A 25,480-nucleotide genomic window follows, 5' to 3' on the forward strand; every position below is an offset into this window, starting at 1 on the left:
TTATTGCATTCTAGTTTTGAAGCGTTAGTAAGTGTGGTTACAGCCACGTGGGACTTGTCTACTTAGTATGTCTCAAGGTAACGGGCGAAGTGGCAGTGCTTCTCAGATCTTGGCGATTTAAAGCTCTGAGTGGCACTGCAATTGCCATGGACAGGCGTGCCGGTTCGTCCCCTCACTTGAGTCATAAAAAAATTGTGTAATCGATATCAAAACAAGAAAGGAGTCATTCTTTTCCATGAGTGTTATGTTGTTATTCTTTGTAGTATAATAAAATTAGAAACTGGACGGATGGTAACAAATAAAGTACCTACATATTTGGTCAGATGCTTTCGTGGTGCTTTCGTTCAAGTTTGGGATAATGAATATACCGGTGATTATGAATAACCTTGATTAAATTGGTTCTTCGTTAGACAATTTAGCTTTATACCCAAATGCTTGGCACCGTTCGCCCTATCCTTATACATTGGCCTAGGAACGTATAAGAGTAGGGCGAACCCGTGTACCCTTGGATCTTCGGACCGTCAAATATGGAACCCTTGAACTAAATGGATTAACTTTAACACTTTTCCTTGTAACAATACATACGCAATACATGTGATGATAAAGGAACGAGCTTTTTGTAGAAGCGCTCTATATTTAACGTAAATCAATCGCATGCATGCATTTTGTTTTCGCACGACAAAAATATTGTTATGTTTTTGCCGAACAATCATCGCATTAATTAGATTTGGAATAAAACAAGTTGAAACAAGTTCGTAAAACGTTTTTTTAAGTTTAGGTTAATAAGTGACACAATTAACACTTTGTGTCGCTAAGTTAATGTAGAAACACATGATAAAACACAAAATAGAAATGGGCTCCAATGAGTATTATGCAATGAAACGCTGGAGAAATAGTCTTCAGTGAGAAGAATGATTAAGTAAATTCTTTCTTTCTTCTGTATTCTTCTGTACCTTTAATTTAATTAAATCCTCAAGTTTACAATGGTAATAATTTTTAAAATTTTGGTACATCTGCTATGTTGATCTTCTTATACATACATGCAAATATTGTCGTACCTGTTTTGCATTCGGTTCTTATTCAATAAAAAAGGTTCTTAAGGTATCGATGGCGTACACTGACTTAATGCAACCCAGAATTTAGCCACCCCTACCACGCTACTAGTAGCCGCCATATGGCAAATGTGTTGGACATGTTTGCCGTCGTGGAGAAGAGATTAGCCAATCAACGAACGGGTACTCTCGCCGTCTTTTGCCTAGCGTGCACCAGACGTACTAGGAATACGATTCGTAAGTCGTTGCGGGGAAGTTTCTTTCTTGCTCCCCGTAAACAATAATAATTACGGTAAGAAAAACGATGGTAGTCTGGCAGAACGATTGCTTCTTAGGTAATCTTGATTGTCTAGTAGCAGTACCCCTGGTTAATAGCGAACGAGAAGTCAAAGAAGGGTTGCGACCATTGGAAAACGTGTAAAGCCCCAATTTCCCCTATGGGCTACGGGCTTTGGGCGTGCCGGATTATAGTCTAAATCTTGTATTTAAAGGAGACTCGTGCCGAGCAACGCGTTGTCTTAACGATGATGATGACGATATGGTGCCCAATTAAGTAACAGTCAATCAAAACTTGCAAACTGTTCATGGCCCTGAGGCAATATCAAACGACGCAGTATGATCAGGACTAGTGTAATAATAAAAATATGCATCGTAATTATATCCAATCAGGCGGGCTGTCTGTCAGTGCGTCAATCATACTGATCTGGATCTTTGATCGATAGATCCGCAGCAAAAAATGGGTCAGCGATTTCTTTGATTACTCTTGATTCTATGTTTTGGATGACCTGTGACGTTATCATTTTGAAATTTGGAATTATGGTATTGCTTTTTTTATTAAAATCCGGCTTATAAAATGTCAGATGTTCACTTGCTTTGATTGATCTTATGAAAATTAACATGCGAACTATTCGTAACCAGGAAATGAATAAATGTGCTTAAAAACACTGAATTTCAACATTTTGTTCAGTTAATTGCTTGACTCGTTGCGTTTGTGTGCTTAATACATCGATGGGTTCAGGACCGTTCCTTGTGGGACTCTATTGGAAAGCGTTACGTTCCGCAACCCTCATCTACCTTAAGGTGATATAAAGTATATCTTGAAGCAATCGAAATTATCTAATTCCATTCACTAATATCATTGGCAATCCATTTTTTCACCGTCATTATATAACCAAACCTTACATTACGTATTTCTATTCATACGCCTATGTATCTTTATGCATTCATTTGAGGATCAAACAACATTTTTCAGGAAGTCTCGCATTTTCTAAGCGCTGCGTTATTGATTTGAAGTCATCATGATGTCAAAGCATAATACCATGTATGTACGAAGCAGTTAGAAATATGCAAATACCAGTGTTGTAGTAACTTCTTACATATGTACTTGTTTAACTGTCATGAGAAACGATTTACGATCGCACTGAGCTTAAATTGTGTGTTACTTTGTACGTGTACCATGTTATATCCTTATAAGGCCAAAAGGGGAAAAAATTACAATGGTTTTCTTTTGTAGCGAATAATTAACATTAATGTATTTGCGTAAAATTTGTGTGTTTTTAGAGAACATAGTGTAATGATAAGTAGATATTGTTACTTATTTTTATGAGTAGTAAGTGACACGTCTGTCCATGACAGTTGCAGGAACACTCAGTTCTTTAAATCACACAGATCTGAGGGGCACTGCTGCAGCGCCCGTCACCCTGAGACATGAGTTGACAAGTCCCATGTGCCTGTAATTTCACCAGCACCCTTTATAACCGGAACGCAGTAATGCTCAAATTACTGCTTGGCGGCAGAAATAGGTAAGGTGGCAGTACTTCCAAGTAGAAGAGTTTTGATGGCATAAAGTTTTTATGAACTCCGACAGTGTATGATAACTATAGAGCTGTAGTAGCCTAGTGGGCGACATGGTACTTAAGACTTTAATTTTCTAAGTTACGTACGTTTATGAATATTGAATAGTAGAATCCGTATGTTGAGGAAGTTTCACAATCCATGGCAATAGTGTGAAGTCCCCAAACATCATTGGGCCAGCTTGGCGGACTGTGGCCTAACTAATCCCTTTAACTAAACAGCTACTGATGTCACTTTGAAAAATAATATTGCCATGTTTATTGCATAGTAAAGTGTTTGGTTCAGTATTGTATGAACTTCAGCAATGGGTTGATGGTGAACCCATTTATATGTCCCACTGTTGGGTATGGCTCTCGATGTAGGTTGGGGACTTCACATGTTTTCCGAGGCTTGTGAACCTTCTTCGACGTGGAGGTTTCATCACAGTGTTACCCTTCGCCGAAAAGCTGATGGTAAATTTCAAATAGAATTTCGACGTAAATTTCGAAAAACTCAAAGGTGCAAGGATTTGAACCCACGGCCTCTGCTTAAGAGGCGATAGGTAAAATAATTAGGCTACTGTTATGTGTGAACTTCCTGAAGCAGAGTCAGAAAGAAACGTCTGATGGTTTTTGATTTAGTCTCTACATACTTTTACAAATTATTAAAAAGAAGTAGACAATTTACCATGATGACCACACCACGAGACAACACTATTTATATTTTATAAAAAACTGGCAACTCACTAAACGTCATTTCATTATCTTTAATTAAAAATCCGTCTAAATGTCCGAGTTTTTTTTAAATTTTAAAATAACAGACTAATAAACAAACGTATGATATTAATCATACCTCATGGCAAGTGACAATGTGAATTAGCAAAATCAATTCTGCAATCCCTTTTACAGCACAAAAACATATAAACTGCAACTCGTAACAATGTAATGTCAGAGGCGATTGGAAAATTTACCCAAAACGTGTACGTAAATCGATTTGGCGTCAAAACACGTCAGTGGGACGTGATAGAACCGAATTTTGCAGCAAAATTAACTATTTTCGACGGACGTCCGTTTCAATGGGCAGACGAGTATAGAAAACTGTTGGATGGGTTCACACCCTTACTAAGAGTTTTTGTTTGTTTTCGTTTGTTCGTGGTTACAACCTTAATACTTGTGTATTGTGGCATTGTAATAGTGAAGTCGCCCATTCGCACGAAGCTCTTCGTCCTTCGTACCATCATCGATCACGTCGTCCCATAATTTCAAGTGAGATTATGCAAGAGTGTGTATTTTATATTAAAAAAGCACAGCTTATGCCATGTACAAAAGTTTAAAATGAGTGAGTTTGATTGATATAACTTAATCCAAATTTAAAAATTAATTTTTTTGTACGGAAGCACACGTGATATCTTCATGGTTTCCGTCTGTACTACTACTTTGGAAGCATTTTCCTAAAAAAAATGAGCAAGAAACATGACCTGGAACACCGGACTTTACTAAATGAATCTTGCGTCTTGTAGTGGCATAACCAGTCCATATTGACCTATTTCACGGTTATCTTTTACAGCGACTCAACACCAACGCCGGTCTTCTGAAATGGTACAGGTACAAGGACCCTGAACCTTCTTTGAAATGCTGGTTTCATTAGAATGTTTTACTTGACCATTAGCGGGAGGTAAACTAAACTAAACTTTCACATATGTATAGGTACATACTGCCACAGGGATTTGAAGCATCGACCTGTCCATTGAGAGGCAACAGTTCTCAAAGCGGACTACAGCAAAAGTTAAAATCGTCGTTTACAGTGGTAGTGGCACGATTATTCGGGCGTTTTACAAAATAATATCTGCCGTCAATCAGCGCGGTGGATCCGTGCAATTTGTATTACTCATAGTCCACTGCTGTGCAAATACATCACTTGTCTCCTACACCCTTTCATCTGGGCAAACACAACGTAAGTTACGTTATACTGACAATTAACCGCGTATACTAGTCGTCATTTTGAACTATTTTATCTCTTGCGACTAACTCCCGTAAATGAAAGGGAAACAAGACACAAAACTCCTAAATTTCTATCCTAAGCCTAGAAGAAATTGCTATTTAGCGTAGATAACGTCGCCTGGCTTATTTTGTTAATACTTAGGTTTAGGTTAGGCATTTCCTAGTTTAGCACATATCGGCGCAAAGTTGCCTGTATGTCGGTTTTCTACAGATTATACTTCGGTGAGTGTCTCCATGAGCTCCACCAGCTCATTCCGCCTTCTCCATTTTACCATTGGTCCGTCCACATCCATAGTTTAATTTTACACTGTTGGGTGATATCGGGGTATCATCCTTACTTGGTTGAAATTTATTTCTGGCGTAATAAGCTCTTTTTGTCATTCTTTATAATACTTGCTGCTTGAATCTGTGTTTTCGAGCATAATTATTCAAGTTGTCTTGAATGTTTTTAAGGTGCGATTACATTGGCATCTTCTGGGCGAACCCATTCCATCGTAATACTAAAATATCTTTCATTCATTTAAGACTCATTTGCGTACGGATTTGTTTGAAGTTACGATTGCATTAAACATACTTAATTTTGTAAGGTAAGTGCCAAGTTACATCACAGAACTAAATAACCATTAACTATTAAAATACAGATTTGATTTATAGAAATGACACTATTAAAACTTGTACCTGTTTCAAATTCGGCTCGGCGACAGTCGGAAGATTTTACGATTTTTATTAACAGCTCACTTCTGATGACGGACGGACGGATAGACTAGTTCGTCATCAACTATATTATTTAGATGCATAGTATACTATTTTATGACCTCATGTCCTCATAAAATTTAAATTTTATGTATTTAGTTAATGTTACTAGATTCAGTTGCAGTACGACAGTAAATATTGTGTCCAAATGTCAATCATTAATTGCGATTTATTGGATAAGCGTGATCTTGAATGTTTTTATCGAATTCAAATTGATTTGGACTTTAAAGCGAGGCTATAAAATCCATGTTTGTTTTTTTGTTACTGAAGATACCTTCTACAGCCATTCTTGTTTAACTGCATTCAACTACGAACAAGTTATGCGCCAAGTGTAAGCGACACGCCTTTCGCAAACATCTGATGGACACTGCCACTGCGAATATCGCCCTGAGACATCTCAGTCTATAATATCTGAAAACTTTATCACCTTCCCCACTCGCATCAGTCCCTTCATACATGCCCGTTTGATCTGACCTTTTTAAAAACATCCTCAATCTGATCCTGACCATGACCTAGATCCACATCTCCCCACGTTTCCATCCACATTCGCTCTATAATCATTCATCTATCTATCCTTTCTATACGACCAAATCATCGAAAGATTCTCTTTTCATTACTGGTCACTACATCCTTTGTCACACCACAGCACTCTCTTACTGCTCGGCTCTTCGTTCGGATCTTTAGGATTAATATGAATTATTATTTTAAACCTTATATTATTGTTATTGATATGGATTATTTTAAACCTTGCAATGTTTTTTCACAAATTGAAGTTCGTCTAAATCGAGATCAGGTTACATTTCAAATACAGACTGACCCCAAATGATTTGCGAGATTTTTGATTTTCCATCAATCAACCATTATTATCATCATCAACCATACGCCCAATTTTACGTCTCATTGGTACTCGCGGGTTCAATCCGTCACGCTGATCCAATGCGGGTTGGACACTTCCTGCGTTTTCGAAGGGTTGTGAACTTGCGTCCTCATGTATGTTTCATCACGATGTTTTTCTTCAACTACCTGTTAATATGAGCAACTTGTGCTATGGAGCACCAGTCTGAAAGATCCCAAATGTAATTACTAAAGCTTGTTTTTATTAATTAATCAACATTCAACCAAACGAATCACATAATTTGAAAAACATCCACAAAACAAATACAATAAAAATCGAACCGAAAACTTTCAATTAATCTATACGTTAATTTAACATCGATAAAATATGTTACGTTTATTCGATTATGATTAACTGATATGGACCAATGCCGATTTTTAATTATGGCTGTATTATGTAAATGGTTCGATATGGAAGGCAGTTTGTTTCCGCCTATATCATTTATATAATGTCTATTGGTTAATATCGAGTTTTGATCGGCTGCATTTACTTGGAAATTTCCGTTATTTAATGGCTTGATGAGGATAGGGCAATTTATTACCTCGATATTAAATGAAGCCCTTAGTTCATTAAAAAGAAAAACCATGGGACGACTTTTGCGTAGCACATTATCTTAGTTGTTAGAATTTTCAGTATTTTGGTTTTAATCTAAGTACTTAATACAGAAATAAGTTTTTATTGTCCTGGTCATTCACAGCATGATGTAAGGTTTGCCATTGTTTGTGCCATCCATCAGGTCCATGCGCTAGTCTCATTTACCTGCGGTAATTTTGATGATGTCATATACTCCTTTCGCTTCAGAACGTTTCACGTTTCTGTAACTAAATGTTCTATGACAACTAAAATCTTTTCGTAGTCATTACAACAATAAACTTTGTATTATTATCTGTCGTACAATGATAATTACACTCGGCTTCGTCCTCAAGATTAGCATATAAACAACACTAGTAGGACCGCGTAGCAGCAGCCACTTTCGCATTATATTGAGGGTAAAATAAGAATTTTTTGACATTACACCTCGTTTACTTGTTCACTGCTGGATCACGCCATTTCATTCGCGTTTTAGTGCTTCGCCACCTAGTACAATATTTTTCCACTTCTCGATAAAATTCAAGTTTTAGTTTAAAACAACAGACTCTTGATTGACGATAACTCCTACGATGTTTCTTTCGCTCATGCTATTATAGGTAACTCTTGTTAAATATACTGCTATAATACATGTCAACAGTAACTCCGACTGATTAATACGAGGAAAGTTAAATGTGTTTCTTAGTATCAAATCAACAATAAATAAAATCTTGAGACGACGACGATTATTGATGAAAATATTTCTTTCTCTATATTTCTTCGTATTCCATGTGTACATAGATAGTATATACATGTGTAATCAATATTTCACGACTATCTCTAAAAGTCTACTAGTGTTGTTCATATGCTAATCTTGAGGACGAAGCCGAGTTTTATTAATGATTAAACGAACGTACCTGTACTCCCTCCCATGGACACATTCCAATTTTACTTTATTAAAAGTCCTCTTTCTGAGTTAATACACTATTGTATTGACAGTGCGAAATGTCCAGCCGGACAAAATTTTTTTTCGACTTTTCCTACTATATCTAGTTCTTAAGTTTTCGTGGTTGCTACAAATTGGTATGAAAAAATGAATAGTCACGGCTGACCGATTGTAGGACATTAAAACAAATATATGCGATTAAGATCTGAAAAAAATTTTAATTTCATACCTACAATATTAGGTATAACGTGTATTATGAATCCTTCAGCATTTCCACTATCCAATTTACTTGAAACGTATTCCTTTTGCAAATGGATGATGTTCGCAGTGGCAAGGTCTGGAGAAGCCAATCGCGAAAGCCAAAATCTGTGCGTTGGGTCTCCACACCAGCTGCAAGTGAAGTGTCAACAATTGCCGAGTGATGTCACAGCTCACTGTGACTTGCACTCCTCGCTCTCGACCCTGTTGAGCGCTCCGGTGGCCATTATTTCTGAACTATTGAGGAAAGTCCTGTTACAACCCATATACGGTCCAAGACCTCTGTCACCTCTAGTAGAAGTAAGAAAAATCTCACATGAGAACTCTTAGACATTAGACAGTAGTTTTTTGTTGTTTTGTCACGCCCCCACGTACAATCATTAGAGACACATGATTTTCCTCACGATTTTGATTTCATAGCGACCTAAAGCGACACGGTGTTTCTAACGCAATCCTGGGTATTCATCCACCATTAAAAAAAAATATATAGAAATTTGTATTTTTTTTTAGTACGCGTTATAGTTAACATTTCGTGAATTTCGTTGACCTCAACAGAGTATAATAATAAAGTCCTAAATGTTAGGCTACTTTATATAGGTGAAATTTGGTAACTTGGTGCACAAAATGCTGGCTTCTCTTCTTTGTATGGCTATGTTAATACGTTGGGTGAAGTAGCTGTGAGTCCTAGAAGTCCACGATCCTTGAAAAAATATAAAGAAGTGAAACATTAAAAATAGACTTTGACCCTTACAAAACTGTCCATTCACGAATGCTTCTGTAAATATATTTGTATTCTTAGCTTCCTCAAAAGCAGTGTCTTTCCTTCAATCTGCAAATTAATCTTTTTTGTCTCAAAATCATATGCTCCCTACCTCCAGTGGCGCGGCTAAGTGACGATGATCGACAAAAATGGATGAAGTGCGATTTTATTAACAACAGCTTTCATCAATGTGAAAAAATAACATTGAATGCGTGTAACAAATGATGTTGTTTGCGAGAAAGGGATCTCTGAAAATGGGAATCTTCGAGGAATCTCATAGAATGTTCGAGAACCTTACAATTTGTCGGTGATGTATGGACGGGCTTGATCTATTCGACGGTACTTAGGCTATTGACGAGACGTGACGTCGCAGATGCTTTGATTCTTAGAAGATGGACGGTTTTTCGGAAGAAAGTTGACTTGGTGTTTTTAAGGTGCTTTTTGCTTGGAGAAAATCGAAGATGTTAGCGGTTAGGCGTATATCAGTTGAAAGGGAGCTAATTTTTAGGGAGGGACGTTATAACTGTCAACAATAACATTCCACCTGCGACAATGTCGCTATTTACTTGTACACTCGTATTAGGGATGTGTATCGATTAATCGGAATAATCGATATTTTTTTTGGTTCGATTAATAGGATAATCGATGATTTAATACTATATAATTATTGCAAAAAAAATAAAACTATATTTCGTAAAAATATTTTATAAACATGTTCAAATTTGGAAAAAAAAACAACCGCTTTTCTATGTAGGGGGGGTCTGCAGAAATAATATTAGTTACGCAGACGATATGGTTTTGTTGGGTCCCTCGATCGGTGCCATGAGGAGAATGCTTCACATTTGTGAAAAACACGCTGAGAACCATGGGCTCAGGTACAATGCCACCAAGAGTGAAATAATGGTTTTCAAGTATGGTAAGAAGACCTTTATATTTCATGCCGCCTGAGTTTTCGCCACCTGTGTTTTCGAGGTTATTCTAGAAACCCTGGTACTATTAGCTTACACTTAAAGGAATACTGTCTAGCTCTCTCTATACCTACTTCGTTTTTTTTAACTTTAGAAATCAGGTAAACAAAGAACCAGGGTTTGTAAACCGTAAGAGATGAAAGTGACGTCAAAAAATTTTACTTACACAGCTAAAAAGCTTCACCAACAGGAATATGAAGTAATGCGACCAATTAAAATGCTTACATTTTGTCGATTAATCGATTTTTTAAGCCACGATTAATCGGTACATCGAGTACTTTGTCAAAAGAAATCGATGTTAATAATCGATGTTTTGTTGGTCGATACCCATCCCTAACTCGTATTCCTTTTTGAGTGACAGTGATTATTAAAAAACATAGTTTACTCATTTATTTAACTGGCTGGATCTTTGTTGTAATTTGATACCTGGTTGCAATTTAAACTTTTAATTAGAACAATGCCTTGTCTATTTGCGAACACGTCATCTTAATCGACAGTTATGTCTTTTTACCTGTATAATAATAACAATTGGAAAATGGACTAAATATGTTTCAAAAAATAAGTCACACGGTACCAGCCATTACATGTTATTTGGTTATGTGTCAAATATGAAACAATGTGCGATATATTAGTTTTAATTGGGACGTTTTATTAATTTATTATAAGATTTCTAAAAATGTTAATCGACTTAACTCATGAAGTAACGTTAGATACTTTTAATTTATTTAAATTACTTGGACGTTCTTTTCCATTGTCTCCTTTTAACTTCAAATCTTCTAATACAGCGCTAAATCGAACATTTCGCCACCCTTCAAGCGAAGTACAGACGCGTGGAATGCGCTGAGTCACCGTGGGGATGCCTCCCTTCGAATGGAGTAAAGTTTAACACGTGTTGTGCAACAGTTGTGCGTTACTTAGTGTATAGGTTATACTGAGAGCATGATGAATACCAATGTTTCAAATCTAAGAATGCGTTCGAAAGTGAGCTTAATAAATAAGTTCTTACACTCATCATGGCCAGTTCTCTTTACTAGTAGGAAATAGATAGAACACGTGCGCATAGAGAAACCGTTTTGTTTTCTATTGACAATAATAATTCTACTCAAAGTTTGAGGTGACAAGAAGATAAACTCTAGCGTACGCAAAGATTTCTTCATGTAGTGAAAAAAGTATGATAATTACTCCAGTTTTTTTTTTACTTTCATAGCGCTCACACTAAACCAGTAATGTTGCAAAAGGGGTACAGCACTAGGTCTGTCCATTCATTTCCGCCGTTACGTTTTTTTGTACGTTCCTTGACGTTTATTAAACCAGTGAAAAAAGAAAGAATAACAGTCAATGTTACACCCTTGCAAATATTATAATTTTGTAACATTTGGACATTGGATAGCCATTATGGTTTTATAGCAGTTTAGTTTTGTCTGTGGTTATAAAGTTGAGTGTGTTAAATTAAAAAAATTCAGGTAAAAATTTATAGAATGAAGTAATATGTAATTAGCTAAAAGCGACATCGATTTCTGTGAAAACAAAACCCAAAACTAACTAAAACCTGATAGAACATTCTCGGTAAACATCCTTTGTACTGCTCGGAGAGTGGCAGACATATCTCCACGAAGATCTGTCTAAAATGTACAAAATTTGGATGTCATGGAGTTAAACAAATTGTCTTCGTTCGACAGTTGTGTGAGCGACCATTCTTTTCTCGCAAATGCTCATGCTAGAGTGTATAGATAATTTTGGAGAAAGAAATTTAGAAAAAAAAATGGCGGGAATTGTAATTACAGTTGACATTGACACTTCGAAAGTAACAACTTTTCTTTTCAGGCTCATGCTATGGCTAATGATGCTAATAAATAATTTAATGTTGTACATGTTGCCAATAATAAACAAATAAAGAAATTACTAGTAATACGTAAAGAGGTGTGGTGGTGGTAAAATCAACACATAACTCTATAGAGGTACAGACGTCACAGAACAATGATAACAATTATTGTTATCCCTGACTTCGCTGTAAAGATGATAAAAGCACGAATTTTGAAAAACGAACTAATCATCATTGAGTTTAGTTTTTGGGTTTGGTTTTTGGTCTCGATTTCACCATAAGATCAGCAAGAAAACGATGGAGTATGTTTATATAAAACACCAACTTTAACCTTACTTTCAAGCTAAAACATTCATCTAAAACTCGTAAGTTAATTTTACCACAACATTCAATTGCTACCTGACTTCACGACTGTCATAACTTCATAAAAGTTCCGTAATTGTATTGAAATACGTTAATCAAGTTTGTCCGTCGAAAACGCAACTCATCGTAAGGATCACACACACAGAGCCATACAAAGGTATTAACAAAGTGAAACGATACAAAGCGCTGAATGCAAGCAATTAAAACACGCCATTTACCAAGAATCGAAACGTGATTGACAATCTTTCATTGACACTGAAACTAATTGGTGAATGGGTGGAATTAAATACGATTGTTTATTATTTAAATGGCCAGCTTAGTCCTTCAACGACGTCTGTTTACAATGATATATATATATATATGTTACCGGAAATGTATGTAATCCGTCATTGTATACAATTCCTAGGAAATGTATGTAATTCCTAAAATCGCACGAAAATGTGTAAAATAAATTATATTAGACACATTTCCTAGGAAATCTATACATTTCAGTAACGAATTGGACTATTTAGGTTAAGTTAGGTTTTTTTTTATACAAACGCGGAAGTCCCTCTGGGCAGAAACGAATCGGATTATTTAGGTTAAGTTAGGTTTTTTTATACAAACGCGGAAGTCCCTCTGGGCAATGAGTGCTTTAATAAAAAATATTATTCTCATTTTAACAACGTGTTTTATTACAGAAAGCATTATTTTTATACATTTCCTAATACGATATTGGAATTATATACAATTCCTAGGAATTGCACACATTTTCTAGGACATTTATGTAACAAATAGTTTTTGAAACAATATTTTATACATTTCCTAAATAGCTTCGGAATTGTATACATTTCCTAGGATTTGTATACAATTCCTAGATTTCATACGTTTCCGGTAACATATATACTGATATACAAACCATATTTGTGTTTTATTATTTGTGTTTTGTTACTTATATTTCTTATTGCAAAAAACGAGCCATTCGTTTTGTGTACCGTTTAGGTTCTCGGGTTTCTCTCATAGAAAAGTTTAAGGAGACTGGTACCATGACTCTGGCATCATAGTACATTTACTCAAATGTTTCGTATATATAATATATCGACATAATTTCATTAAGAAAGAATATATCCATAATATTAACCTTAGAGCTAAGTCCAAACTCATGGTACCATGATTTCGTTTAACCAAGGTAAACGACTCTTTTATGGGGAACTGTATACGTTTTTACAAGAAGATTTCGGAGAATATATTAAGATTATCATTTCCTAAGTTTCAAACTTACATTAAAAGTATTTTCATTGAAAAGTCATATTACAAAATTATAGACTACGTGCTAGATAAAGATGTATGGAAAGACAATGTGAGACTAGATTCCACACAAATATGATTCAAAATGTATTTATTCCATAGCATTTAAGTTTGTTTGAAAAGAGCTACCCTTGAGTTTCTTACTCGTTCTTCTCAGAGAGGTCAGCGCAGCGAACGAGCATTAAAAAACGGGGATTTACATAGGGAATAAATGGTTTGACTTTTACTTTGACAATGTGCCAGTGCCTCTGGCATCTCCGATCCGAGTGCCTAATCCTGAAATGCTTTACTCGGAAAAATCTATCCAATACAAGTTAAGTCAGGGGAGAGACTATAAAGAAAAGTGGTAAAAAATTGATAGTATACTCGATTACGATGATTATTCTGCTATCATTATCAGTGTATCATGACGTGCGCGCGCGCAAGACGCGTGCGAGTCATCGCGTCGATCATCGTGATCCTTTTGAGTCGACAACGCTTGTCCAAGTTTGGGACGAACAAACATAAAAGCTCGATGCTACTTTGGACTAGGTGCTCGACACTTTGATGAGTAAGGTGTTTTGTAGTGTATTGAGATATTTTGTTTATATATTTATTGTTTATTACTATGTATTGTAGACTAGGCATTATGGTTTGTATTAGTGCTGGCTGAATGAATGTAGGTTTGTATTTAGAATTTTATTAAAAAAAATAGTATTGTAAAAAAAAATATCTTGGTTGTTCTAGGATAGGCTTCTAACTGAAAATACGCAGTAAATATTTATTCATGAATGCAAGTCTGGTTTATATTTGAAAACTGCCTCTCGCAACGCAATCTCACGACTACGTCCTTTTACAGTATTTTGTTTATTATATTATGTGTTAAAATTGTAATGTTTATTAACATTTTGTGTTGTTTTTACACGTTTTTACTGTAATTATGAATATTTTTCCGAAATTTCTCGCAATTGAGGCAACTACTCGGTGCTAAGCGGCACCTACCTGTAGCAATGACAAGCACGCCGACAAAGCGGCCGACAGTCTATACAACGATCACTTCTAATTGTGTGATTTGATACCAAAATGCTTTGTTACCCGAAAGAAATCTCTATCTCCATCAACGGACATAACAAATCTATCTATTGTAGTTTTGTCTGATGCCTTCACGACTTCACGAGGTACTAATTAAATGGGCCAAAGCGGAACGGTGCTTTTGAATTATTCGATAAAATTTCTCGAATCGAAATGTTTCCGTTATTCGATTGTTTTTGACGATAAATCTCAATTAAGATTTGGAAGATTTTGAGGCGGTTTGAAAGTTTTTCATGTTTGAGGTTTTAATCGATTTGTTCTTTTATCTAACCATTTTATTTCATTTATTTACTGCTGCAGTCAATCGTTTTGTTCAGTTTCTTTAATAATAAAGTTTTTTAAATTATTGCTAAAATATCGCATTAACTCAATAAGGACAACAAATTTAATACTGCCTCTCTCAACTCTTTCATTCTCGACGATTGTGACTCCATTGCATTTGATTAACAGTGATAGTATTCTGGACGTTACCATTCCACATGACGAGTGCCTCGTGAACGCCACAAGATCACTACCATGTGAGGTGGTATGACCTCCACTGAAACAACCACAATCGTTTTGTCCCTGAACGGGTCAATTCCAGTAACCAGGTTTCTAGCACAAATGCAGAAAACGGGACTGCTCGATACGGCATTTATCGTTCGCTGGTTCTTATACTTGAGCCCTTGACTCCAGCCGACTCTGGCGGGGAATACCGTTTCTTCCATTAAAAAAATATTTTTTAGGCCATGGGTTAAAAATAACGCCATTAACCGAGAACATCCAAACAAGACGCTGTTTCGAAAAATTCGTTTTCAAATTTTATGTTACCGGGATTGAAAATTAAGACTTTTTTGTCATAGGCCCATAGTGCTAACCTCTTCTCTATGCGAGAATAGAGAAATATCTCGTGCTTCTATGTCGCTCTCGCGGAAGTCGCGCTTAGTCGTGTTGGCCCTACTGGGCTGCCGTGGTACTCGAAAGTTGTCACCTAATTACCTCCAAAATGTATTTACATTCAAGTAGTTAAAAAATAAAACAAGATTTATTACATATATAATATTCATTTAGTACTAATATTATAGCAAGTTTTATTCTATGCTCAACTCATGTACTTCAAAATATGAATAATTTAGCGACGTGCATGGCCAAAGTATTGCGTGCTCAATCTATGCAAATCGGTCGACAATTAAAATTCACCACCTGCAATTCTCGTGTCTTGATCGTTATTTTTTAGTGCAATAATCCACTATGATATCACAAAAATATCACACAAACGTCTGAGTATGAATGTCTTGCGCACAGCGGGTGGTGCGCGGGCGCCGGACAGCTTCATCATGATATCAATATTATGTAATATATTCCTTGAAGTGTTCGTATGATGTGATCATCTATGAATTGTGAACATGAAGGTTGGTAATTCAATGTATAACACACCATATTATATGAATGTTACATTATTCAATATTACTATAAACTATTCCCGGAATGTTTAAACGAATAGGCAAAAAAATCGAAACACAATGGTTATATTTTTAATTACAATTACTAAATTTCTTAATATGTACATTGGCGGACTAAAGTCTAGCTCCATGATTCCCAAAGTGGTCTATATCGACCTCCAGTCCTGCTGTAACGTATAAGTGGTCTATGTCAAGGGAGTTCCATGTTAATCGGAGTTCACGAGGGTGGGACCTACTTAAACAGGTCGTTCCCAAAATTTTGCCTTTCCATAAATGGAATATTCCACATTACACAGGTAATACTCATGTATGTAATAATACCTATACATATTATGTGTTCCTTATAAGAGACATAAATTGCATTTCAAGAAAAACATTTCACAATAAAAAGGATATTATTGTTTTCGTTAAATGTACAAAATGTGTTTTTTTTTGTACCAAATGTTTTCGCTTTACAATTACATTTATCGAAAACACTCCTAAAAACACATCTGAAGTTGACGAATAAAAAGAAATCCATATTGGAAATGCAGGGGGTGTACGCAAAACAGAAATGGTGCGTGGTCTACGGGACAAGAAGTTTCGGTATCTCTGATCTAACTGAACCTTATCCTTAGAGGATACCCGTGTCTGGTGAACTAGCCGTATTGTGAGTGTCTACGTTTCGGCTCCGTATGTCACAATGGGTAGAACGCACTTATTGAAAACCTTTCTTTTCAAAGTTTGTGGTATGGGTTGTTGTAACACTGAGAATTGGTTGCTTATAAGAAAACATAGCGAGGAGAAAATTATCACTACTTTATCACGGCACCACTTTATTCATCTTCCGATGATCACAATCTGACCCGATATGACCGGCGATGGTACGCGTTTGTTTAAAAAGTGATTTTCGCCCCAATAACCCCAAATTGTAGTTATCGAGAAACACATGCTGGCAGTGTATTCAATTCTTTAGGTGTACCTACGCATTAAGGAGGAAGCAAGACGCTTCGTAGAGCTATCTGAATATTTTTTACGACCAAGCGATTTGAAAAAGACCCTGCGAGGGTGAAAGTGGTTTGAATTAAATACAGAATTTTCGGTTGCGTCAATTTGACCTTTGGTTTTGTTGTTTGTTTTTGTGGTGTATTGTGCACACGCATGTAAGAATATTATCAGCAAACAGTCACACAAAGTTATTTCAGTTTAAAATTTTACTTTCCTACATTAAACAATCATTTTTATGTGTTCATAAAGTACGATGTTTCTACGTTAAAAATTAGTCCATCTTTTCGTATGCAGAAATCAATGTATATTAGATAATGTACATATCATCGTCCAACTAGTGTATTAACAATAAGGCAGTTGTGATCGTCTGCCGGAACGCCTTTACGACCGGCGCGGGCGGCGGAGATTGCAAAAAATAAATCTCTTGCCAATCAATGTTTTTTTCTTCTAATATTCATCAGTGGTCTTTAACTCGTTAACCGTTTGTGTGTATTGATTTTGTTTTGATTACTTTAATCAGATGCTCTTTACTTTACACATATCAGTCAATTAGTAGATTAGAAGCTTCTAGACTAGAGTTTTGTCTTTGAACAACACGCATTTGAGCATTAGCCAATGATACTATGTTGATGGTGGCGCTATAAACTTCATCCGTTTGTCCATTAAAATTAACAACTAATAAAAAAAAAATGTCTCTGCTATTGACTCTTGTTGTCGTATAACTTGGATTCTAGGTGGCCCCGTAAATCAAACAATACAATAACTGCGCTCGCGCATCGCAGTAGTAAAACTCTTTTACGATCAGCTCCCGACAGAAATTATATCAACTGAAAACTGTTCAGTAACAACATTAACTTTGCGTTTTGATGGATTAGGAGCTTTTGTCTTTCTAATAGATAATGATGTGAGTTAGTTAATAATATAAATAATAAGCTACTTGTTTAAGTTTTTTATTTGTGATATCAAGTGCTGGGACGATCACATCGGGGGTCTGGTGGCAAACGACATGTTTTTTTTTATAAAATCAAGTGACAGGACGAACAAGTTGTTCGTAATATGGTAAGCTACACGCCTGTCCGTAACAGTTGCAGTGCCACTCAGAGCTTTTAATCGCTAAGATCTTAGGGGCACTACTACTGTGCCCGTCACCTTGAGACATAAGTTCACCAGCACCCTTACCCTTCGAAACCGGAACGCAGTAATACTCACATTATTCCTGCTTGGCGGCTGAAATAGGTAAGGAGGCAGCACTTCCCTGGGCGGCCTCTTTCACAAGGAGCTCTATTACTAATAATAATAAGGCACTGCAGCGCCCCCTATATTGAATACATAACGCATTGGTGTAAGGGGTGGGGTCGACAAGCGCCCGATAACAACTGACGTCGTTAAAGAACTGGGCAATTTTCAAATTTTGAGATACGTGTGAAATTAGGCTTCAGTTGAATATCAAAATTTAGCAGCTTCTCTGTAGTAGTTGAACAGAAATATCTATATAAAAATTCTGTGCAAAAAGTTAGATATTTTATTCTATTGGCTATTTAAAACACTTAGACGCATTGCGGACAAAACCTTACTCGATCAGTTGTATATCATCTTAGTTCAATTCATAATCAGTTATTGCATTGTTGTATGGAGTGGTGCTTGTAAATTCAAAAATTCTTGGAAGTCGAAAGGGGGCAACGATGTATTCTTAAGCTAATGTACTCATCTGAAAGGTTTTTCAGATTCCCCACCGACGAACTCTATCAATTTAGTGGTCACCTTACTATGAGAAAATTATACATCCTTTTCACTGTACTAAAGCTACATAAGTCCATTACTTTTGATCATTCACTCATGACCCGTAGAAGGAATTACATCGTTGCTCCTCAGCCTATTTCCAAATCATGGTTTACTGATAGGCAATTTGTAGTGAATTCGGCACGTACGTATAATACTATAAACAAAAAAATAAATATTTATCATCTATAGTGGTGCACTTGTAAAAAAGCTTTGAATAATTGGTTGGTATCAATCAACTGTGATGAAACGGAGAAAATATCCCACCCTTAAGGTACCATTACGATATTATTATTATTATATCTATCTTAGACTCTATATTATATCTATCTAGATATAGTGTATGTTGTTATTATTATTAGTATTATTATTACCTCATGAAGAATTATGTTACTCCGTACAAATTCTTCGACTTGTAACAATTTTTAGTACGACTTGTAACAATTTTTAGTACATCATTATATAAACCAATTAAGGTTTATTTCTGTATACTAGAGAATATTGGAAGAGCGGGTCTTCCTGATACAGGTAGATGATACCTACTAGGAAGATCCAATCGTGAACTCTATAAAGTTTTTATGAAAAAGAAATAGAAACTATTTTCAAAACTATTTTCATTTTTATTCGTGGTCGGGCGAAGAACATATACTATCTTGCAGCAATTTAGCACACTCTTTAGACAATATCCTTGGGTGTATCGTGAATATTTTTGAAGATTGTTATTTAATGGTAAACACCTAAATCGTTTGATCCAGTACAACAATTTTTCGCGCTTTTGAAACTAATTAAGGTACAAAAAATCGATTAGAGATTAGTTGGTCACAGATATGTTAATAACTCTATTTAGCTAAAAATGTAAATTACGTTATTTGTAATAAGGAGCACATTACTGCTAAATGAATTATAGAAATTTTATTTTATGAATATTATTTTGATTAAATGAAACTTATTGACCGACGAACAAGTGTGTACCTGGTGGTAAGCGACACACTTCTCCCTGTTTAGTTTTCGTTTTTGAATTTTCAATTGTAACCAAAATGAGAAGAGCTTTCATAGTTTCATTACGCGGTTTTAAAACATCTCTTTAACACTATGACAGTCCTTCTAACGGGTTTAAATTACACCTCTCTCTCATAAACATGAAGCTAAAGATTTACTGCAAGGCTTGCGTGCGTTTCGCCTATAAGTGACAATGAGTGATGCGAGGGGCAGGTGTTGCCCTCAGCGTACAACATCATGGATATTTACGATTGTATCCTTTCTCGTCACAAGTACGTAAAACATTTACTGTTGCTTGGTAAAGGGTACATTCAAAAATGTAAACGTTATATCTGTGACATTAATTTGAATGCTATGGAAACGAATTCATTAAAGAATGTTTACTATTTATGAATGTAAATGGTGACATATATAAAACAAAGTATATTGTAAAATTTTCCGTAAAGTAGCTTTGTTTATGTGAAGGCATAACTATTAGTAACCACATCAATTACCTGGTCTCAAACTAGGGCAGGGTTTCGTAACTTTTTTCTAGTCATCCCTCTCAAAATGTTAAAGAGTCCACGAACCCTTTCCGAAAAGATTAAAAGCTAGGTTTAGCTTTTAATAGCTTATATTGTTTGCGGTTAAACTTTACTTAATTACATAATTATATAGTTAGGTAGGTTTGCCACCGACCATAGGTTAAGAAATTATGGAACTGTACTAGGGAATTCCCTGTTCTATGAGTAGTATAGCAACGGAATTTCTTTGGCACTTTCCAGAACACCCAGATCAAAACCAATTTAAGTAAGTTCATTTCCCAAATTGAACCTGCCGGGTATCGAACTCGGAACCTCCGTATCCAGCGCCACGACAGTTAATGTCTTCTCGAGATAAAGACAAGGACGATGTTTTACGTTCTGGTCGTTGTATAACTACACTTTTCACCAAACCAATCAACAATGCTTAGAACGGGTTTATAAATGAAAAACATCCATTGTCGGCTTGAGGATAGCGGGATTTATCAATGGCTGCGCCTGCGCTGGTGCGCCCGATCAGTTACCGCCACGCAGTAATGGCGGGATATTTTATCAGTGACCGACTGCGATTGATGAACGAATTTGCTTAGATCCTTAGTTTGTCTATGTGTTTAGAATAATCGCTACAGGCCTGGTGATAAACAAAGTTTGAAATTGCATAGGTATACTGTGCAATTTCCGAAATCCGTAACTAAAATTTAGAACCTTTTTGGGATCGTTGTTGTTGTTATTTAAACAACATTCATTGTTTGAAATATTGATGTTTGTTACGCCTTTGTCTACTTAATGTTTATTAATTGAACGTTTCTTTCATTTTCAGATTCAAGTGCTGTGATAGTTATGGAGTAGAGGTGAAACAACGTAAGTGCATTTGCTTCTGCTATTAGCGATGATATTCTGATTGTTATATACTTAGCTTTGATATTGGAAATCTCATCGAACCCAGGTCATTGAAACAACAAACTGAATTGTACCACTGAACAGTGCTTCACCTTCTCAGCAGTCAACACAATCATTCCCATTCACCCAAGAGTCTCGTTTCGGCACGTCAAAATACAAATTAGTTAATTCCAAGAAGACTATTTGTAGCTAGTGTTAGGCTCCGGCGTCACTCACTCGCTCGTTATCGGTGACGGACGGACTGACAGACGGACGGACGATGACATGGATGTGGTAATAAAGAGACTGGTTTATGCATTTCCTAGTTTTAATGGAGTTAGTGAAATTGTTATAGAGATGTCTTTGATGCGTGCAGTACGAGTGTCTTCCTTATTGTCAAAACGATACAAAGAACAAAAGGAGGTGTTTTCTGTCTCAAATCTCTAAATCTATCAATTGCCACTTATATGATCATGGCGAACTTTTTTTGCTTCACTTAAATTCGGCAGTCTTTTCTTTTAAGCCTTTTTAAAAACATTCTCGATTTACAACCTTACCTTCCGCGTTGGTTCTATATATCTCATTTGCCACTGTCCTTCATTCCTTCAATCAGACTCACTAACATGAAAGGTTTTTTAGGAAGCTCATTTTTGCAGCAATTATGTCCATTCTTAACAAAGTTTAATACAACCTGAAATGTTTATTTTAGTGATGAGGATCGAACAGGAATAGGTACTAAAACGACTTTAAAAATACTACAGTCATCTTTCATTGAGGCGTATGTACCACAAGTGTCTACACTACTGTCTAAGTAAGTGTCTACTACACTAGCTATAAGTTCACAATGACTGAATGCGAGCGATCGATTGATATCGTTTAATTATTTGCAGTCTTCGAAGTTTGTACTTGTGCTACGCATGACCTATTGTGGTATTGCAGAAGAACGATGTCTATAGTAACTACGGTATATCGTTCCGAGAATCGCATATTTTCGGCTAGTGTTCTGTTGCATGATACACAATACTGTAAAGGTAAACAGAATACAGAATCGCCATCATTATGATCATCAATCCATTACACGTCTGTAAGGTGACGGGTCTTCGTCTAAGGAGATGGTTGAAGACTTCATAAGTTTCCCAAGGGTTCTTCGACTTGTAGGTTTCATATCGATATTGTGTTCTTCACCGTTAGCAATTCACAAATGTAAGTAAGTCAATAGGTACACGCGCCACCGGTATTCGGACGTCCACTTCTCACTTACGAAGCATCCGTTCTTCTATTGGTGTACTAAAACAAATTGACGCTCTAAAAAGACAGCATTTTATATTTATTATATGTATAATATGGTAAGGATTTGTAACAACTCAACTGAATTTCTTATACGTTATTCAATAACGTTTGTTATAAATATAAACGATTCTTAAATCTTGACATCAAAATATACTTAAAATTTTGTATTAGGTACAATTATACTTGTGATGGATTGTTTACTGCATTTGACGCATAGTCTAATGCCTTTAGTCTTTGCAATCTGAACCTCCGCTTCAAGATTTTCCCCGATAAAGTATATCGTTTCAGGGCTCTCCCATTTGTGTGCAAGTTTGATTTTCTGCGTCCGTATCCTTGACTTCTACAACGTTAAATGATAAACTGTCACACAAGTTTCGCACAGCAAAGCGATGACTTATATGTAAATAGTGAATTCCACTACTCCACTATTGTATTTCTTCAGACAGTGATGTGTGCACAATTAGCTTGGACGAGCAATCGACACCGCTTAAATAATTAATGGAACAGTCGCTCGCATGTCGTTCTCTTAGTACTGATTGCTATTTTAGGAGACGAGAGGTGAAGCCTGCAGCTCCAGATTGACAACGATGCTGCACGCTTGGCATTTCAGATGTTTGATGGTTATTGTTAGAAATGCAATGAATGAGAGACTATCTTTGTCCTTAATATAGGGATTATTGTCGTGTCATACCCGCCATTGTTACTGATTTTGTTGTTTACATTTCGCATTGATTTGTTAACAAGTTATTTCAATAATTTAACATGTTATATATATGAGAATTAGAGACAAATACCTGCCTTTATCTAACTTTAGTATCAAGTCTGAATCAAAAATAATTAAAACATCTTCAATCTAATTCTTCACTCTAGAAGTGACAGTTGCAGCTGTCAGGCGGTTAATAAATTCGGGCAGCGATATTTCTGTGCATGTCAATCAGACGCACGGGCAAGGGATCGGTAATTGTAATCCAAGATTTGTCTCTAGTTTGTTATAGTTCTATTCACTTATTTGAAACGTAATACTCTGATAAATCTGTCCACCGCTGTTGTCCAATGGTAAATTGAAGTGACATTAGCAGAAGCACACGTCATGGCATCCTCCTCGAATGAGAAGACACCCATTCGTCAGATTGATGTGAGCCACAGTGGCTGAATAAATGACCTTTAAGTTTTTTAAACCCTAAACGCATTGTCCTTTAAATAATTCCGCAAACTTTGATGTACGATCCTCAACCAATCAATATATCATTCGATCGCGTTGACGGCATCGACATTAAGGATCTTCCTCCAGCAAAGGGCATAGGCCTCAGACACATTTGTCCTCATAAACAGGACGGCCAGGACATGTTCAATTATTCAGGCGACATGTCTTCGAGCGTGCTTAGCGACCGTTGTATTTATGGATTGTTTTAGATGTTGGAATGGCGGAGATGTTTTTATTATCAGTGTAATACGTAGTGTATGGATGTGAGCACGACGAAAAGGTCAACTTATGGGGAAAATCTTGCCAGATTAAGGATGGTCCTAAAAAGACCATGATAGCTAATCGTCTGATATAAAAATTAGACCTTCTAATTCCCATTTTCTGAGTTTCCATTTAGGAAATCCAAGAACAAGTTCCGAAAACGCATAAGAGATTGCCTTGCAACTTTCAGACTATTTTTCATTTAAGACTTGAGTTTAGTCGAGAGTGGTTGTAATATTTGATGCGAGAAGCATAATTTGTTAGAGTCCTAGTGAATGAGATCCGTAGAACGTAGAACCTAATCATAGTAACAGAGACAGCAGGAGTGTCAGTTCGTGTTTGATGTAAGAGACAAATGTAGACGTAATTTATATATTTCCTGCGTTACAAAGCAGATAAATCAGTGTGTTTTTTGTTATATCAAGTGACGGGACGAACAAGTTGAAGGGAAGAACAGTTGGTGGTAAGCGACACAACTGTCCTTACAAGTTGCAGTGCAGCTCAGAGCTTTAAATCGCAAAGATGTGAATAAGTTGACAAGTCCCATGCGTCGGTTTTAAAACAATCGACTTAATGATGAGTCGAAAGAGATCGATAGTAGTGTACAAGAAACCTGCTGCAGCAACAGAGCCGGTATCACACTATTAACTTGGGTGTTGACCCGAACTTAACTCTTATAATCAACAAAGTCCCGCAATACTTTTTCATTTAATTTTTATTAAAAGATCTAGTGTAGGTACACAATTTTTCACGCGGCATGCGAGTTTGACAAGTTCCATGACAGGATCTTGTTTTACACGTCTGCTACTTTGGTATTTTATGACAAATTTTAGTCACAAACATAGTAATTTTTAGTAATATTAATTACCAGTTTTCAAATATCTAATAAGAAGATAAACTGGTTTTTAACGTCATTGAGCAAGATCTCTTCGTACTGGGAAGTAATAAAGATTAATTTAGAATTTAATCTAGATTAAATGGATGATCCATCAAACAACTGTGGGAAAAAAATACGATTTATTTGGATACATATTCAACTTAGTTAAACTCAGGCGTCCATTGTTGTGTATGGAATTCCCTTATGATTGCGAAAACTTTGGTTGATGGCGAAACTTTTGAGTGCTTGATATTTCATAACTGTGTTTTGAAAATTAACTTTTTAACTATAATTTAGTTACTTTTCCGTTCCTGATAATGCGGGTGTGAATTGTACTGTCGTCATTATCATTAGCCCATTGTTCTCCAAATAAACGGCTTAAGCCGTAATCCGCCACACTGACCATTGGGTTTGTTGGAACTTAACACGTTTTCCATGACTTGTGACCCTTTTTCGACTTGCTGGTTTCATCAAGATATTTTCCTTCACAGCTAACGAGAGGTGTTGCTCCTAAATATTCATAAATATAGGTAATTTACAAATTTAGGTCTTATGTACCTGCTTCTACATGATTCGGAACCATCTGACCTTTTCATCATTTGCCAAAATTTTACTAGATCGTGATGTTAAATCCTGAGCATTATAGTGCGTTGCTTTATGCAAATA

The 25,480-nt window shown here is 36.1% G+C and overlaps 1 protein-coding gene across 1 annotated transcript in view; it reads left to right on the forward strand.

Moving 5' to 3' along the window:
• The window catches only part of LOC113237616 (protein tiptop-like), a 462,668-nt gene that overhangs the window by 7,468 nt on the left and 429,720 nt on the right, over window positions 1–25,480 (forward strand). The window contains exon 2 of the mRNA XM_026474212.1: window positions 21,124–21,164. The gene's annotated coding sequence lies outside the window, so the exon portion shown is untranslated. The remainder of the gene's footprint in view (window positions 1–21,123; window positions 21,165–25,480) is intronic.

Source organism: Hyposmocoma kahamanoa, unplaced genomic scaffold (assembly GCF_003589595.1).
Source record: "Hyposmocoma kahamanoa isolate Upper Pololo Valley unplaced genomic scaffold, ASM358959v1 93, whole genome shotgun sequence".
Classification (NCBI taxonomy): domain Eukaryota; kingdom Metazoa; phylum Arthropoda; class Insecta; order Lepidoptera; family Cosmopterigidae; genus Hyposmocoma; species Hyposmocoma kahamanoa.